This window comes from Schistocerca piceifrons, chromosome 2, assembly GCF_021461385.2.
Source record: "Schistocerca piceifrons isolate TAMUIC-IGC-003096 chromosome 2, iqSchPice1.1, whole genome shotgun sequence".
In the NCBI taxonomy this organism is placed as follows: Eukaryota; Metazoa; Arthropoda; class Insecta; order Orthoptera; family Acrididae; genus Schistocerca; species Schistocerca piceifrons.
The window spans coordinates 626,933,569-626,950,797 of record NC_060139.1 but is presented as its reverse complement, the minus strand read 5'-3'; the positions used below and the strand labels follow the sequence as shown (position 1 = coordinate 626,950,797).

Genomic DNA, 17,229 nt, shown 5'->3' with positions numbered 1-17,229 from the left:
ATGGTAAATCGGGAGAAGGTTAATATACGTGTCGTCCACATCTGGTTCGTACTTGGTGCGCGACTGGCGTTTGATCTTGGCGTGAACGCGGTGGCAAGTAAAGTCAGTGCCCGTCGGAGCGTAATCACTCACTGGCAACACATTTAAGAACGTTTTGTTACTGAAATAAAAGCGACAAGCTCGAAAGTGCGACGGTGATCCCGCGGACGCCTCCTGGTTACGAATCTGGCAGTACAACACACAGACGTTCGCCGAGAAGGCCGAAGCTCGCCGCCGTGTCCAGGGGCGAGAGCCGGAGCGATTTACCTGTAGGCGCAGGCGGAGTCCCGGTGGTTAGGCACCGCCGCGGGGCGATGCACAAGGCGCGGCCGTGAGCGCGAGAGGCGGCGGCGAGGCGCCGGCTGGAGTCATGGTATCTGGGTTGCGCAGAGGACGCGGGGACGGGCTGCGCACTCTTTGCGGTCTGGAGGCTCGGCTTGGACTGCTCCCCCACCCCGCGGCCGCTCGCCGCTCGCGCGCGGCGCCTTGACGCCAGAGACGCCTGGCGGAAAGACGCGGCGCTGCGCCAAACCCGCCACCCGTAGCTGCCGCTGGCTGTTGCAGGCGCCGTACGCTACACTGCTTCACACTATTTCGCGGAAACTGGTTTCTGCGCCTCTATCCCTTTGTCGGCATCGAAACATTTCTGCCCTGAAATGAGAGGGGTGCCGAATCATTTCTGACCCTCGCGCACTTGTGACAAGTGCGTGATCGAATCCCATTCGTTTGTATGTAAACTCAATTTTCCGAAATGCAACCGGTGCATAATTCTGCATAAACACCCACTGACAATCTTTTGGCTTGTGAAGAAGGGTACTTTCGGTACACCTACCATTTGTCCCCTTCCCTGTTTCATTCGCTAATGGTGCGTGGGAATAACGACATTTATGATACGCTTCCACTTTCCTCCGAGTCTCCACCTTTCTTGTTCCAGTTCAAACTCTTTCTTCTTCAACTGGGCTTGATCGAGTCAACTCAGCTTGCTCTGGGTCTCCCTCTTGCCTTCAAATTTGGCAGTCTTCTATTTTCCATTACCTTTACATGTCCAGACCATTTTAACCTGTTCCTCTCAATTCTCTCATTCAGCTTTTCTACATCAGTTACCTTCTCAACATCATTATTTCTTACTCTGTCTCTCCTCGCTTTCCCTAACATGCTTCTCAAGAATTTCATTTCGCTAGCTTGGATTCTATTCTCATCTCTCCTTGTCATTGTCCAGGTTTCGATGCATCTCAATGTGGGTGTAAAGAATGTGTTGTATCGCATTTCCTTGTGTTTCACTGGCACATCCCTTCCCCAGAACTTTGTTGAATATACCCGCAACTCTTTCTCGCCGACTAAACGATCCCCTGACGAAACGCGCCGCACTTCCTCTCTAGCTGTGCTGTTTAGGCTACCTAATAAGCAGTCCAGATTTACAAGCAATACTTAAAAAAAATCTTACAATATTTTGCGAGCCACCTATTTTAAGGATGAATTTCATTTCCTTAACATGCTTCCAAACAACTTCACCGTTGTACTTGTTTTTCCTACAGTTAGTTTCATGTGGTCATTACACTTTATGTAGCTTCGGACAATTAGTCCTAGGTATTTTACGGTTGTTAGTGTCTCCAGTGGTTTATCGGCAATAGCATATTCGAACAATATACCCTCAATGCAATGGAGACGTTGGAGACTTTTGCAAGCTGAACAATTCGTTAAGCGTAATTTTAATGAATAATGGCTTCTTGTTTTTGGAATTACTTTCGCTCAGTCTGCCACTGAAAGACTGCCCTTCCTAAATGATAAGTGGCTGGTAATGCGTTCGATAATATGAAATCGTGTTACTATCTAGACTCGTTGCTTACAAATGAAAATCTGTGATTGGCAGCATTCTCAGGATGGTATCTGGAGAAGGTGCAGTGAAATTTATTTCCGTGTACCTGACGACATTGACGGGCAACAGTAATAGCGCATTGCTGCAGGACCTCTCGTGCCCTTCATCGATTTGAGATGGTGGTGTGGTTGGCAAACTATTACCGCATTATGGACGAGTTCGCCACGGATTCCCATTCGGGCATTCGCTCTCAAAATTTCCGCTATTTTACTAAATACCTACAGATCAATAAATGGTAGATTTTTCCCCTTTCCCAGCAGAGCTAGTGCTTCAACTCTAAGGACACTGTCGTCGCTTATTTCTTGGTATTAATTTCAATCTTTGCTACACTACGATTTTATTCTGTTCGTGGAACCGAACGAGGTCTCACTTCTCCGGGGTAACTCACGACAAATTCTATTTTGTGCTTCTCACTTATACCAGGCGAACTGTTGTCATGTGAGGAACAGAAATAGCACGGAAAAGAAAAGGAAATTTTTGTGGTCAGTGTCGGACTACCATAAATTTACTGGTTGATTAAGAACATATAAATGTGGAATTTATGTGCACGAGTGAACCACGACCACTGTGGTGATGGCGTTCAAGCAAGCTGTATGGTGTTATGGTTAATCAAACCCAAAGTGCATGTAAGTACCAAAACGAATAGATTTTTAGGGAAAAAAGGTTATGAGATAATTTTCTAAAGTAACATGAATTATCATTAGTGGCATTACTGGTAAAACTAAGTTCATCTACTCTAATTTCACGATGAAAAGTATGTTTTAAAACCACCCAAGACGTCGGAAGAAATATTATGAAATTTACGTCAGTTTTTGCCATCAAAAAACCACATCCTTCCAATTTTTTTTATACATCTCTTATACCTTTGCTTTAGCTCCCTTCCAGGACAGCATTAGGGGCTATTTACTGCGCGACAGGCTTAGAATAACGAAGTACTAGTAACTGCTGGTCAGTTTAATCTACTACGGAATAAAATGTTTATGTTCATAAATGCAATATTTATGAACATGATATTTATCAGCAAAAAGTTTCCGTAGGTAGCCAATGCCACCTGCAGCTATGATTAAATAATATTTATTTTGGAGACGGTTAACGTTTACGTAAGATATTTTATTGTAAGGAGTTATGTGTTCCACTGACACGGAGAGCATTATGTACCACCATCATGAGTCCGATCTCCTCTTCTGCATTAGCTAACGCTATACCTCTGATGGAGTCAAGAATTCCTTTAGTCTTGCCATCGATGGAGTTGGTGACACGTTTGTGGAAGGATGTAACCCAATCCTCCGTTTCTCTCGGAAGGCTGGTACCTGGAATTTCAAAAGCAATTCTTTCCGTCATGTTTGACCCGTCTATTTTAACCTCTTCCTCTGTAGCTTGTCGAGTACATGTGTGACGTTCTTGCTCTGCCTTAAAGAACCTTTGTGGAATCACTCAGCTACTGTCTGAAACTTTCTAAACTCTTCTGTGAATCCTCTTTGATTACGCTTCACTTTTACTAGGAACTCTGCGAATAAACAATAACCTAGTCTGGCTGCTGGCAGCAAATATATTTGTTTGGTTGTTTCATCGGACTTGACCGGCTCCTCATAACTCGTCGTCGTGACCGATTTATAGCAAACTGTGTGTTAGAAAACATAGGACATTTTCTGTTGTTCTTGTGTGTTGCACTGATTTTGTTTGTACTAAGAGCTAGGCGGAAAACTTCGCACCAAACACTGATAAATCTTACTACACTTCATTACTGAATTTTACCGATATTATCTCGTGATCCGATAGCTCTATAATTACCCGTTTCTGTTCCGTATTTTCATGGTCTTTCTCTCTCCCCCTGCCTCTCTCTCTCTCTCTCTCTCTCTCTCTCTCTCTCTCTCTCTCTCTCTCTCTCTCAGTAGGAGGACTCTCTACCTGTAACTCATTTTCCGTTGAATCAAAATGTGCACTATATTCTCCCTTTAGGCACGCAGGACACTAAAGTTGGTTTTTAATGATGTCGCTCAACGGAAGATAATAATTCCGCCTAATGTTGTAACACAAAATGAATACGTAGTAAAGTCTAAAATAATATGACACTTCATCATTTATCTTGAACTATACTAGAACTCGACTGAAATAGATGTCAAATAAAATGTGGGGTATCCGTTCTGGAATAAGTTTGAATATGTGCTGTGTCTCACTCTTAATGTCAATATAATAAAGTCACTCTACTCGTGAAAATGAAGAAGCCTGTGTTAGGAAAAAAAAGGTGCTGTAGAGGAGACATCAGACAAGGAGATACAATCTCACTTAAGTTATTCACCTTGGCTCTGGAGGATATGTTCAAGTGTCTACTCTGGGGACAGAAACACATCAACATAGATCAACTTCGCTTTCCGGATGATATCATCTTTTGTACACAAAAATAACTGTCAAGAATGAACTTGAAAACTCAAAAATGCTTCCCAAGCTACACGCCTCAGAATCAGCCATCAAAAGACCAGAGTCATGTGCCGCATCAACATCACAGTCTCCATCGAAAGCCATGCTCTGGAAGAGTAAATGAATACACTTTTCAGGGACATAAAATCCGACTTGAAAAGATAACCAGACAACAGAGGTCACTCGACAAAGTGGTCTCACCTAAATGGCATACGAAAAACTTGACTAAATACTTCGTAAACCAGTTGTCCCTATAAATTATGTATCCCTATAAGTATTGTGATACATTCATCCTGCCAGTTACAGCATAAAGGCTCGAAACAACAAGCAACGCAAATCGACTTCGGGTCTGCCAAAGGGCAATAAGAGACCAATGTTTGTAATTCGTCTGGGAGACTGGATCAAGAACGAAGAGATAAGGAGAAGAATGGGAGTCTATAATGTTGCCGAGCGGATAGCGAGGCTGAAGTGGCGGTAGGCAGGACATGCGTCAGATGGAATCAAAGAGAAGTGCCGGACGTCCTCTGGAGAAATGGAGAACCACTTGTATCAATATCAAGAGCTCAGATGGAAACCCAGTTCTAAGCAAAGAAGGGAAAGCAGAAAGGTGGAAGGAGTATATAGAGGGACTATACAAGGGCGATGTACTTGGGGGCAACGTTATAGAAAGGGAAGAGAATGTAGATGAAGACGAAATGGGAGATACAATACTGCGTGAAGAGTTTGACAGAGCACTGAAAGACCTGAGCCGAAACAAGGCCCCGGGAGTAGACAACATTCCATTAGAACTACTGACGGCCTTGAGAGAACCAGTCCTGACAAAACTCTACCATCTGGTGAGCAAAATGTATGAGACAGGCGAAATACCCTCAGACTTCAAGAAGAATATAATAATTCCTATCCCAAAGAAAGCAGGTGTTGACAGATGTGAAAATTACCGAACAATCAGTTTAATAAGCCACAGCTGCAAAATACTAACGCGAATTCTTTACAGACGAATGGAAAAACTAGTAGAAGCCAACCTTGGGGAAGATCAGTTTGGATTCCGTAGAAATATTGGAACACGTGAGGCAATACTGACCCTACGACTCATCTTAGAAGCTAGATTAAGGAAAGGCAAACCTACATTTCTAGCATTTGTAGACTTAGAGAAAGCTTTTGACAATGTTGACTGGAATACTCTCTTTCAAATTCTAAAGGTGGCAGGGGTAAAATACAGGGAGCGAAAGGCTATTCACAATTTGTACAGAAACCAGATGGCAGTTATAAGAGTCGAGAAACATGAAAGGGAAGCAGTGGTTGGGAAGGGAGTGATACAGGGTTGTAGCCTCTTCCCAATGTTATTCAATCTGTATATTGAGCAAGCAGTAAAGGGATCAAAAGAAAAATTCGGAGTAGGTATTAAAATCCACGGAGAAGAAATAAAAACTTTGAGGTTCGCCGATGACATTGTAATTCTGTCAGAGACAGCAAAGGACTTGGAAGAGCAGTTGAACGGAATGGACAGGGTCTTGAAAGGAGGATATAAGATGAACATCAATAAAAGCAAAACAAGTATAATGGAGTGTAGTCGAATTACGTCGGGTGATGCTGGGGGAATTAGATTAGGAAGGGACACTTAAAGTAGTGAAGGAGTTTGGTTATTTGGGGAGCAAAATAAATGATGATGGTCGAAGTAGAGAGGATATAAAATGTCGACTGCAATGGGAAGGAAAACGTTTCTGAAGAAAAGAAATTTGTTGACATCGAGTATTGATTTAAGTGTTAGGAAGTCGTTTCTGAAAGTATTTGTGTGGAAGTGAAACATGGACGATAAATAATTGAGACAAGAAGAGAATAGAAGCTTTCGAAATGTGGTGCTACAGAAGAATGCTGAAGATTAGATGGGTAGATCACATAACTAATGAGGAGGTGTTGAATAGGATTGGGGAGAAGTTTGTGGCACAACTTGACTAGAAGAAGGGATCGGTTGGTAGGACATGTTGTGAGGCATCAAGGGATCACCAATTTAGCATTGGAGGGCAGCATGGAGGGTAAAAATCGTAGAGGGAGACCAAGAGATGAATACACTAAGCAGATTCAGAAGGATGTAGGTTGCGGTAGGTACTGGGAGATGAAGAAGCTTCCACAGGATAGAGTAGCATGGAGAGCTGCATCAAACCAGTCTCAGGGCTGAAGACCACAACAACAACAACGACATAAAAACTGGACCCAGACCGTCCAGCAACTGGAAAAAGCCTATGTCCAGGACTCTAGATCGACAGACTGAAGAAGAAGAAGAACGTCATTGTATCAGATGCTGCTGATGATTTAAACTATCCTTATTACAACGATGATGCGGGTCGTAGAAATCTCTAGTTTCTCCCCGTATTTGACGAGGACATCGTATGAAAGGATGTCATCGCAGAGGACTTGGTCGCCCATGTTGTCATTGGACGCTATTTGCTTATTATCATAAAATTCGTTAAGGATAAAACTGACATTATGCTTCCAGCCGGAGCGCGTCACAGGCTTGGGACGGAGATCCTTGTCACTTTGGTTCCAAGATTAGGATAAAGTTGCCGAAGTGGCGTTCACGACGAAACTACGGCGCTGAAAACACGTTAAGACCCAAATTACGGAGGATATTAATATTCAGCGGTGGTCGGCGCTTCGCAGCCGCCCGATCGCCAAGAAGACACGGTTGTCAGTGCGCCCGGTACCGGCCCTGTGCTTGTACGGGTAAAAATATCTTCCACGCGCCGGCGCTTCTAACAGGCAGGGCGGAGTAATTAGAATTAATGGCACCGAGTAATCAGGCTTTGCTGAGGAAAACGCTATCACGGCCCCCGTACGTAAATCAAGAATTATGCGTGCCGTGATTACAACGTACTACCAAGGAGGGGTGAGTATCCAGACTCGGCCCGACGCTCCCAAGTGCTGCGCAGAAACGCACAGCTGGGGAGCGCAGAGACGCTAACGGCCTCTTTTCGGAAGACAGAATAACGATTCAGCGTTCTGAATTACACACATAGCGCACAGTCGAAGGTCGGGGGGTGCTGTGTATCTAGAAGTTCCGCTTCTCATGTACGTTTTCTGTAATGTGTTATTGTTGATGAAGTAGTAAGGAACTGGAATTGCTGTTCCACATGTGCATTTTCCGAAATATCCGTAACAAATAGTTACGCCTAGACGCAAACAATCATTTGACCAAGATCCAAATCTTGTCCATTCTCCTAGCGCATTTCATTTAGTGACTGCTGTATTACAGCACGGATATGCCTATACCTACATCTATACCTACAGATACCTGTTTGCTCCGCAAGACACCTTATGGCGAAGGGTACTTGAGTACCATTGCTTCTTCCCTTTCCTGTTCGAGTAGAGATAGGTTCGCAGGAAGAACGATTGCCACCTGAGTTTGAATCTCCATAGCTTTACCTTAATGGTCTTTTCGCGATAATACACAACGCCTCTTTCGTAATGTCTACCGCTAGCGTTGGACGAGCATCTCCGTGACGTTTCCGCATTTACAAAACAAATCTGTGAGGAAACGCGATGCTCTTCTTTGGATCTTTATGTCAATCGCATCTGGTAACTGACCATGACCGACCAGCAAAACTTAACTAACGGTTGAAATAAGGTTTTATAAGCTGCCTCCTTAGAGTGGAGTACATGTGAAACCTATATGAGAATGCAGTCGCAGAACAAGTGCGTGGCTCGTGGTGTTAAGAGTGACAAAATAGACAACGTCGGATGCTGAGCCCTGCACTGGATTTATCATGCTAGTACCGTACTGGATGCTTATGGAAGTAGTCCAGAATGGAACAGAGAACAAAATCTACTATCATACACTGACGAGCCAAAACATTATGACCACCTGCTTAGCACCTTGTTTGTTCGTCTTCGGAACGAAATACATCGTCGATTCTGTTTTCAGGGACCCGACAGTTTGTTGGTAGATTTGTGGAGGTATGTGGCGTTAGATGTTTACGCATAGGTCACATAATTCGCGATTTGCGTACGCGGTGATGGCGCCCGATAACGACCCAGATGGGTTCTATCGGGCGAATTTGGTCGCCGACACATCGATGTGTGTAAACTATAACGCTCCTCAAACCACTGTAGTACGGTTCTGGCTCCGATACAAGGACAGTTATACTGCTGAAATATGACGTCGCCCTTGGGGAAGACATCAACCACGAAGGGATGCAGGTGGTTCGCAGCTGTCATCGTGTCTTCGTTACATCACAGGTCCCGTGCAAGCGCAGGAAAATATCTCCCGTGGCATAATGCTGCTCCCACCTGCCTGCGTCCATGGCGCTCAGCACGTTTCGAGCCGCTGTTCACCTCGGTGACACCGTTTGTGAATACGACCATCGATCTCATGTAGCAGAAACGTGGTTCCCCCAAAGAGCCGACACGTTTCCAGTGATCGACGGTCGAATCCTGATGGCCCCGTATCACCTGTAATCGAAACTGACGATGTCGTTGGGTCAACATGTGAACATGCAGGAGTGGTCTGCTACGGGGCTCCATGAACGACGATGAACGATGAACGGTGTGCTCCGAAACACTTGTGCGTGCACCAGCATTCTGCTCTTTCGGCAGAGATGCTTCAGATCACCATCTTTCCTGCTTTACAGAGCAGGCAAACCTCTGAACCCCACGTTCTGTGAAGAAATGTGGACGTCCAACCATTTAGCACCTAGTGGTAGTTTCACTGTCCTTCTACCTCTTTCCGTAGATACTCACTACAGTAGCACGTGAACATTCGACCAACTTCGTCTTTTCCGAGATAATCGCTTAGCCTCTGCGTAATAATAATCTGTCCTTTCGCAAAGTCGCTTGTTTCAACGGATTTCCCCATTTGCAGCCCATATCCTCTCGCCAGGGTGATACCCTGTCCGTCTCTGCTACGCTGACTTACTTTTCTTACTGCGTCACGTACCTGCAACGCCACCAAGTGGCATCCAACGTCACCGTATGCAGTGGTCATAACGTTTTGGCTTATCAGTGATTCTTGTAGTGTAAAAATGGTTGGAGACATACAGGAAGCAAAAAGAAAAGTGACGCTATGGTTTCAGAAAGTTGCTGAAGCCGTCAGTTCAAAAGGCAGCGCAGTTAGATACCTGTGGAATCAAACAACCAAACTGCCTCATTTCTTGCAGAAGAAGTAAAAATTCCTTGTTACAGTTTTTAAAGAAGTGGGCGGGTCCGCATGCTGCCAATGTTGTTTCGATTTCGCTGCAGAAGTTTGGCTGAGAAGCTCTTACACATCCTTCATACAACCCCCATCTTTCCTTTGCGACATCCGAATTTTTGGAGTCCTGAAGAAAGATAATCGTGGCCGTCGATTTGCTTAGGACGAAGATGTGCACACCTTTGTGCAGGCACGGTCCTCTTCTGTCAGAGTAGGATAAATGTGTAAGTGGTGATCAAAAAGTTTTAGTTCGTACGCCGTACATTCCAGAACCGATATGCCAATCAAAGTCGCGCTGGTGTTGAGGCAGTCATCCCACCTACGCATCAGGTTGAAGATACCCGTTTCACAAAACATCCTTCCTGGTCCTTGAAGAAGTCCGTAACTGCCTACTACACATCTTCATCCGACAGCTGCGTTATTATGTAGCAGCAGCACCCTCCGTCGGAGTTTTCATGCCACAACGATGGTTTCGATAGACATGTTGCTTCATTCTCATTCTTCGTTATCCGGTGGATGTCTACCGGTGTTTGTCCTCCGGCAGCCAAGAAAACGATAACAGCCCGTTGGTCCTGTTTCGACGCATTTGGTAATAACGTAACCACAGATCACGTTTCCGCATTGACCGGCACCCACGTCGGAAAGTTACAAACTCCACACCAACCGCTTGCCTAAATGCCGGTGCTTATATACATGCATCACAGTTGAGCTATGTTGCACAAACGCTCCAGCAACGCCCTCAAGCGGAAACTTTTTGGATGTTCCAAATATTAGCAGTTATGGCGATTTCTTTTGAAATAATAAACAGCTTACTTTTTTTGCAGATGTGTCGTTTTCATGCGACTGCCCTTTGTAAAAGGTGTCCCTCGTCACGTGGACATCGATAACATATTACAAGTGGTTCATGATACCTATGCAGTGTTTCAGTGATAGCACTCTGAGGAGGCAAGAAATTTTTTCCGTGTTGGTGACATTAGTAACTTTTTAGCTAGTGGGATACGAACATAATTGTGTTTGTTTAAATGAAATGTGCATGATAAAACGTTGCAATGAAACGGTGAAAAGGTAATAAATCTGAAGGCAACGAAACGAAGACAGCACAGAACCCACCCCGTTATATGACGTTGCCGTGACAAAATAGGTGGAGCTGCGCTGCACCAGCATTCTTGGGCTTCATAAATAGCACATTGGTCGTATCTATCTCCGAATGTTTGACTGCAAATCATCACCAGTAACACGTCACTTAATATCTGACACTCTCCGCGCACTATTAGTTAGCGGAAACATTGGATAACTTGAGCCTCATATGAAATAACAGGAGTATTCACTGTACCTGCGAGAGCGAATACGAGTATAGAATTCGAAGAAAGTGAAAAACTTTGACATTAATCGAAAACATATGTGGATCGCTGGGGAAAAGGGAGTAAGTTATTTCTTTGTCAAAGTTACGTTATCCTCATTTAGTGTGCTTGAGTTCTGTACATTACTTTGAACAAATGGTTTTGGGATTTAAGAGGTTAGTTACAAAAATATTGACTATTACTTGTACACGTGAAAAAGCGATAAAAGCCAATGCCTATTGGGACAATAAAAAGGCCCGTCTGCAAATATCTCACTGTGCCGTGCTAACGGAGAAAATTTTTGATTTTGATATAGCCAACCTGCACTTACCTAACAGACACGTGATTTATTCTCCTTTCCTAGCCTCGTGCCATATGCTCAGCTTTTTGCTTGCATAATTAGTCATGGACAATGGACAACTTCTCTAACGACAACAAAAAAATGGTTCAAATGGCTTTGAGCAATATGGGACTCAACTTCTGAGGTCATTAGGCCCCTAGAACTTAGAACTAGTTAAACCTAACTAACCTAAGGACATCACACACATCCATGCCCGAGGCAGGATTCGAACCTGCGACCGTAGCTAACGACAACAAAACAACCAAGAACGTCTCTGAAAGCAATGAAGGAAACACTCCGACAAAGCCTACCACTACTGCTCATCATTCCCTCCTGAGTATTGTCTTCTCTTCATTACCACACGAGCGACATAACAGTACTTTCAAAATACTTAATAATGCAGTTCATTATAAGTAAAGAAATTAATTCTTTTTTGTTGTTGTTGTTGTTGTTGTTGTAAGCATATTCATCCCCACAATGTACAAAATGTGTTTTTGAGCATATGATTTGATACTGTCTCTTTTGCCCCTGAGCTGGATCATCCCACAACAGTCTCTATTGTGTTTTATTTATGTTATAAAGATGCTCTTACAAAAACTAAAAGGTGTGCAATTATTCCCAATACGTACTACTAAAAATGGAGGTCTGAGAAACAGAATGTTGATATATGAATTTCTGCATTTCATTTTCTGAAATATCTTTCCGCTAAAACGTATTCACATTGTCTTACACGCTTTTTTTTCTCGTGAGCACTACTGAGATGGAGCACAAGAGAACAAATTTCTTGCGCGTTTATCCTGTTAATGTCTGCACACACATCATTCTGATATTTACACGCACATTGCAGGTTAGTATGCCTGAATATGCACACGAAAATGTACCATCAGTAGTCACTGCTCTTACTTAGCATTCGCTCTCCGAGTCGTACTGTTTAAGCTGCGGCCGTGCGACCGACTGAGTTTAATTGAGTACAGCACCAGTTCATCCGTTTCGCAGCTATCGACTCCGGGGCCCTTCGTTCCTACAGAACGCGCTCGCGCGAAAGCGTGAAATGTGCGCGGTCGCGGTCAACGAGCTTAAAGGAGAGATCCGGCGGGGACGGAGTAGAGCTGCTCCGGGCAGGCCTGAGTGCGCCAGACAATGGCCGCCTGCGTTCGCAATTTATCTCGCCGTACGCGGGAAAACTGCGCCTGACGAGCACAATCATATGGCGTAAATCCTCTGATGACGCTCTCCGCCGTGTTGTGAATAATATCCTACCCTCCCCAGGTGTTCCATACCGTATTGAAAAACACGTCGGAATTGATTTATTTTCCTTCTGGCGTAGTCACGGCTGTGTCGTGAAAATGCATAACACACTAATGGAAATATATCTCTACATAGATGACGTCGAGAGGTTGAACATAAAAACATATGATGGAGTATCAGAACTAGCAACACGTAGTAGTTTCAGAAGGCTATTTCTATACCTCCAGACTGCGAAGCTCTAATAATGATACCGGCTCCTTGAAATCGACTACTAGTCTTGAAAGCGTTTTGCAACAGTTTTTTCTTTTTAATTCTTTTTTGTTTGTTTTGTTTTCGGTATTTATCCATTATCACTTCACAACTAGTTTTGCTGTTGCTTTGTTGTTAACATTTGAAAATTGTATAGAATTATGTAGAACATTCAGGATCTTAAATTTATCAAAGTATAAATTTTTGCATGTACAGCTCAAAGTAAGAATCCCGCCTGTACCACGTCCCGCCCCAGTTACACCACAAGCCAACATTTAAAGAGACAAAAAAAAAAGTTCGTAGGCTTTCACTTGTGTAACGCTACAGGCAGGCAGTTGGGATACACAAATTCCTTCCCGGTGGAGGATGGGGAGGGGTAGGTGGGTGGTGATACGAAGAGCATCCGGCCACACTCTAACATTAACGATGCCAAACCTATGAACAACCAGGCCAACCCCTGAAGGTACGGGATAAAAGAAGAAGAATGTTTAAAATAAGGAGTGTTTAGATGAAGAAGGTGACAAACTGATAAACTCACTTTTCCTATTGCATAGGTCCTTTGCATCTCAGTCTATATTAAACGCAGACTATAAGCCTTTAGTTCTCCGTATTAGATGTATGTTATAAGACGAGATGCAGTAGTCATCAACCGGAAGGTTTTCTGAAGAAACTATTGCTTCTTCAGAAACCACCTTACTTGCAGTGATATCGATCAACTTTCATGCTATTCCCTCTTTTACCATCTAATCAGAGTCTCACACAGCCACCAAAGTACATGAAATTAAACTATTATACTGCATATAAATGCACCGATACACAACAACCCACACGTGTGCGTCCACGGCCCCTGTACCCTCCTCTCTCCTTCCGCCCCGCCTTCACCCCTCTCTCTCTTTCTCACCCCCCCGCCCCCCATACACACACACACACACACACACACACACACACACACACAAGTTCTTGAAACCCTCTCTTTTTATCGCATCATCGCAGTATATAATGCGGATGGCACCATGTCACTGTTTTATAGGTATTTTCTGCAGAAGCTATGGCTGTCAGCGAGTATGATGTTCTTGAATCATCTGGGACATCAATGCCAGAAGGTGGTGAACACTACCGCTTTTACTTCAGCATTATTCCTTATTTTCTATCTGGAATACCGTATGTCATTATCACACCTCTTTGTTTGGATAAAACACCTTTAAAATGTTTTGTAGCTAGTACTGCTATAGTTCTCTTTCTCCACATCAAGCGATTACTTAGCTACCATTTCTGCTGCATCATTTCCTGGAATGCCGTAAAGAGCTTGTGAATTTTAATACCACATAAATGCTTTCGACATAGACTGAATGATTCGTTTTTTCTACTGTTGGGATATCTTAGTAATTTAAATGCTGATCTGCAACCGGGAAGGACTCAGGGTTTCTACCCGAGGTCTTTAATATCATACTTCTAATGTAGGAGGCACAACCTTGTAGAATTATCGTAGAAGAACCTTAAGAATCACTAAGTATCCAGCTGAGAGTCCCTCGAATCAGAATTTTTACAAACAGGCCAAATCGTATCTCATTGCGATTCGTTAGTGCTTTGGGTTTAGTCGAATTAAGTCATGTTCAGACATGTTAGCTTTCTTCACTGCATCATCTATATCAGTTAGTGCTGTACTATGAATATTTGCATGTAAGTAAGTATCTCAGAATGAATATTTTCAATGAAAAATATGTTTACAAATTTTTGCTATGAATTCTAACAGACATTATGTCAAAAATTCAGAGTTACGATCTGCTATGATCTGCTACTTAACCTTTCGGCCACGAAGCAAAATGTACAAATTTCAGTCGTGTAGAAAATCGGATATCAATCGGTATTACATTTCGCAAGGGATTGCTAATGCATGACTTAATGTTCAACGATAACAGTGTAATTAACCCTAGATTGCAAACCCTCAAAAAATTTACGGTTGCATTGGGATATAAAACAGGCCATTTTGTACTTAATTTGGTTTGTAACATACCATTGGAGGTCTAATAAAGGTAATTAACAAATGCAGAACCTATAAATAATGCTTCCTTTGAATAAATTTTGCAGTAGTACGATTTGCGACGGTTTAGTAGCAATCTAACATTTCTCCCTGAGCGGTCTAAGGCGCTGCAGTCATGGACTGTGCGGCTGATCCCTGTGGAGGTTCGAGTCCTCCCTCGGGTATGGGTGTGTGTGTTTGTCCTTAGGATAATTTAGGTTAAGTAGTGTGTAAGCTTAGGGACTGATGACCTTAGCATTTAAGTCCCATAAGATTTCACACACATTTGAACATTTTTTGAATTTCTCCCCCTCTGGTATTCTATGGATAATATGAATGTGCGGTTTTACGCGTTGTGATATTTGTTCTTAGGGACAACAGTACCATCAAGAAACTAGTACTTTTTTAAAAAAGATGAGGGGCAGAACAACCATGAAGGTGAAAAACTTATTATCAAGAGCCTTCATACAGCAGTGCTTACTATGGCTGTTGTATCAAAAACAACGTAAATAAGTGCAGCTCGATCTGACAACGGGATTCATCAGTTAGGTCACAACGGTAACTGTCTCAAGGCACATTTCCATCATGTATTGTGCTACTTATGATGATAAAGTTATAAGTGAATGGACAACAAAGATACCACAGTCCCCTATTTTTGGTTCTACTTGTGAATCAGGATGTACGAAGGGGCCAATTTGTTACAGATACCACCTCTATTAAAATCGCCTTCGTAGGCTACCGCTGATCAGATGGAATAAACACACACTTTCCCGAAAACTTGTCTGACAGCAGCGTTCGAATACACTCATTCAAAATTTGGTGCTACAGCCTTATAGCGTTTTTCTTTGACTTGAGGTAAGGAAAACAGTTTCTCCGTATGACAAAATCAAAACGGTTCAGCGAACAACTGTAACTGAAAATAGCGGAACCAGTTCTTGATGTGTTTTGTTTCCCCTGTATGTTTAATAAAAGATAGTGGCGTACTGCATAAGCGAGCATCGTTACAAATTTCATCCTCCGGTTCGTTAACGAAGCATGTACGCTTGCGTGACGCACACTGAGGCAGGCAAAATGTCGGACGTACTGCGAGTCATGCGCCATTTATCAAGAGGAATGGCTCCGTGTTGCGTCCGCTGGAGCGGTGTCAGGCGCACAGCACAGTATATGTAGGAGGCTAGGCTGCCCGCTAATGACTCGTGCCTGCCTTGGTATCATATTCTCCCAAGCCCCAGCCTGAATGCCATGATACAGTCCTTCCTGAAAAGCAAATGAGAACTTATCTGGAGAGACGATCAAGATCTGCTATAATTGTTGTAAGGGAAATAAAAAGTTTAAAAAAAGCAGAGTTAGATCCATCTTCGCCTCAGGAACGCAATAAAACAACGTTTAAACATTAAAACGCAGTTAAAAGTTTACGCTGTTTGTAGACAGATGGTGCATACGATATTCCGTTTGGATTAAGGCGATGCGGTCGTAGTAGCAATATCCACTGACATATACAAACGGAAAATTCATAACAAGCAAGTGCGGAGCACGCAAATCAGGGTAATACTATGGGAAATAAAAGCGTATTTGTTCATCCTTATCGTAAATGTAGGCGCTCCCGGTCCAGGAACAAAACAAGGGAATTTGCTGGTAAACCAGGTCTTTGTTAGCTCTCTTCCCTCAAAATATACGATCTTCCAGAAGCGTTCGCCGGAACATGGTCAGTTGAACTTGATTTTCGTCATAATGTTGATATTTATTGATGCTTATTGAAATTTAAACCTGACATTCGGCTTCACTGTAATAGGTTTAGATGTAATACCTAAAACAACATGCGAAAATTTGTGCCGGATCGGGACTGTGCTCGGATAGCCTAAGTGGTAAGACGACCGTTCACGACTACAGGGAAATCCAGGATGGAATCCTAGCCTGTCACAAATTTTCGTATGTCGCTTTAGGTAGTAAATCAAGCGGATTACATATAAGTTGAATTTCAGGAATAAACGCCGGCCGCGGTGGCCGAGCGGCTCTAGGCGCTTCAGTCCGGAACCGCGCGACTGCTACGGTCGCAGGTTCGAATCCTGCCTCGGGCATGGATGTGTGTGATGTCCTTAGGTTACTTAGGTTTAAGTAGTTCTAGGGGACTGATGACCTCAGATCTTGAGTCCCATAGTGCTCAGAGCCATTTGAACCAGGAATAAATATAACAAATACGTATGACAGAACGTTTCTCTGATTGATGTTATGGGACACTTCTAAGTCATATTTGCTAAACTTTCTGCATTGGACATTCCAAGAAAGGTCACAGTTCAAGTATATTTGAAAATGATTATCGAGAGGATAATGTTGTAGTCAGATAAGCAGCTATTTGCACGGGCCGATCCTGCTGCGTGAGCCACAGAAACTTCCTAGAAAGGGAAGTGTGTAAAACAATGAATTAATCTGCGTGCCTGTTTAGCGTTCAATGATGCTGTAAATAGGTCAGCAAAGGCGTTATTTTTATGTGACTTTCTAAGCGTGTTTACATAAATG

At 43.3% G+C, this 17,229-nt stretch overlaps 1 protein-coding gene across 10 annotated transcripts in view; it reads right to left on the bottom strand.

Moving 5' to 3' along the window:
- The window catches only part of LOC124774969 (protein muscleblind-like), a 599,391-nt gene that overhangs the window by 367,200 nt on the left and 214,962 nt on the right, over window positions 1-17,229 (bottom strand). For 2 of the 10 annotated variants that reach the window (XM_047249696.1, XM_047249703.1), the window contains exon 1: window positions 307-469. The exons of the other annotated variants lie outside the window; for them this stretch is intronic. The gene's annotated coding sequence lies outside the window, so the exon portion shown is untranslated. Of the gene's footprint in view, window positions 1-306; window positions 470-17,229 lie in introns of those variants that run through there. 10 annotated transcript variants of the gene reach the window in all.